At 40.6% G+C, this 2,155-nt stretch overlaps 1 protein-coding gene across 1 annotated transcript in view; it reads right to left on the bottom strand.

Moving 5' to 3' along the window:
• The window catches only part of SCAPER (S-phase cyclin A associated protein in the ER), a 346,349-nt gene extending 345,414 nt beyond the window's left edge, over positions 1-935 (bottom strand). The window contains exon 1 of the mRNA XM_030889085.2: positions 741-935. The gene's annotated coding sequence lies outside the window, so the exon portion shown is untranslated. The remainder of the gene's footprint in view (positions 1-740) is intronic.
• Positions 936-2,155: the final 1,220 nt, after the last annotated feature.

Raw genomic sequence — 2,155 nt, 5'->3', positions numbered from 1 at the left:
TATATATATATATATATATATCATTGATTACTTGTGGAAGTCTTTGTATTAAGACAGCTTTCCATCATATCTTTCACTGAATATAAAAGTACCTCATTTTGCAGTGCCAAAAACAAGGAACCTTCAGGAAAAGTCTGAAAGATAATGCTAATTTGAGTGTATTGATCAAAAGAATAATTTCTATCAAGAGGTAATGAAATAAATGTATAGTGAATGTATTAACACTAGACAAAAAGTGAAGCGAGGGCAGGAAACACTGAGAAATTTTATTTTAAATGGACTGCCAAGTGTAGTAGTTACATCATTTCAGAAGATATATAAAAGTGTAGGGGTGGAGTCCAGCCTGTCAGTCAGGTCACAGACTGATGGCACCTCCTCACGGGGGTGGCCTTCTCCTAAGGAGGGCCCTGGGAACCTCCCCCACCACCAGCCCCACCTTCATCTCCCTGCTGTTGGAGCCTCGTTGGTTGTTTGCCAGGGCCTGAGAGATAAATCCATTGCCACTGGATCCATGGGAGTTTGCACCCAATGGCAAGGTGATATCCCTGCATTCCACATCATTGCATGTGACTGCATGAGTCTAAAGAGGGGCTCATGGGCTGGCATCAGATTTGTGGACCTCAGTTTTCCTGACAGACAATTACTTCTAGATAGAAAGCTACTTCTTACACATACCTGAGTGTCCACGGAGTGCTCTCTAGTCAACCGTCCTCACACACCAAACCTACAGCGACCCTTACCTTGCATTCCACCACACTCTGGTCTGATTCACAGGTGACGTAGATTTCATCCACTGCCCGCCGCAGATTGTCAAAAAGAAATGCCCAATAGCGCGCTCTGAGATCGATTTTCCGGGGGTGCCTGGTTTTGGTGGGGCTCTTATCAAAGTGCTTCTCTCCGGTCGTAGATGGCGTCACTTTACAGTCAATGGCGGGGTTCTGGCAGAATGAAATAAAACGTAAGTAAAAGACCTCCAAGGGTTGGATTTTTGTATACAAGTGTGTTTTTTCCAACAAAAATATTTTCAAACAAGATGTTCTTCTTTTCAGCTTACATCACATCACAGAGTTTATCAAAACAAAGCTTCTCACCTTAAACAAAAGGGGTGGGGTGGGGTGGGTGAGTATGAACAGTTAGTTTGAAGTGTGGGCACAATTGACGGAAGATTAGGGCGGTGTCCATGGTGACAGGCCCTTAGTTCAAAAGGCACAGGACCATCGTTCCTGATTGACTCAAACACATGGAGGGCACATTACATACCAGGGGGCTTCAAAAACTGCATGGAAAAATCCAATGATCTTTTTCATTTCAATTTTCCACAAACTTCTTGAAGACCCCCCTCCATCTATTCACAAATAATAGCAACTCCAATGTTTTAGAATTGCTCACACAGATCTACTTTTCACTTAGCAAAGCCATATATTATAGTTATACTCAGTTACAGTTACTGGATTGTACCTTAAGCCATTTTCCCCCTAAAAGTCAAAGTTCATACACAGTTAGGAAACAATTTACTAAGAAAGAACACTGAAAAAACAAAACTAAACACTAGCTTCAAAACCAACTCATCAAATACCATGATCCACTTTGAAAATAACAACATCTTATGCTGCAAAGCTTTGTAGACTGTGCCCTCCATGCAGTCCAGCAAAAGCACAAGCATGCATGCCACTACTGGGAAAAGCTAAATGCAAAACACAAGCCAGAAGCTTTTCCCTAGAAGCAAAAAGGAGCTGTTTGTCTTAAAACAGCAAAGACAATGGAGGACACTGTTCTTTTAAATAAAGTATTATCCTAATCCTACATTTAGTGCAACAAACAATCCTAAGTTTGTTTGGGGTTTTTGTCATTTTTGTTTGTTGTTTGGGTTTTTCTTTTGAAAAGTGGAGAAAACCTAAAGTACCTTTTAAATATTGTAGATATATTTGAATATCTAAAATACTTTCACTGTTTTGTTTTCGGGATCACTTAATCTTTTCAATATAAGTTTTCATTATAACACTGATTCCCACACTTGCTCAGTTTTTTTATAGCTAGGAGCCCGGTGGCATAGGTTATGCACTGGGCTATGAATCATTAGTTCAGCAGTTTGAAACCACCAACTGCTTCTTGGGAGAAAGATGAGGCTTTCTACTCCCGTCAAGAGTTACAGTCC

Source organism: Echinops telfairi, unplaced genomic scaffold (genome assembly GCF_000313985.2).
Source record: "Echinops telfairi isolate 266 unplaced genomic scaffold, ASM31398v2 ScPeMD7_7475;HRSCAF=8513, whole genome shotgun sequence".
Lineage (NCBI taxonomy): Eukaryota > Metazoa > Chordata > Mammalia > Afrosoricida > Tenrecidae > Echinops > Echinops telfairi.
Note: the sequence above shows the minus strand (reverse complement) of the source record. Positions and strands in the feature narration are given on the sequence as shown.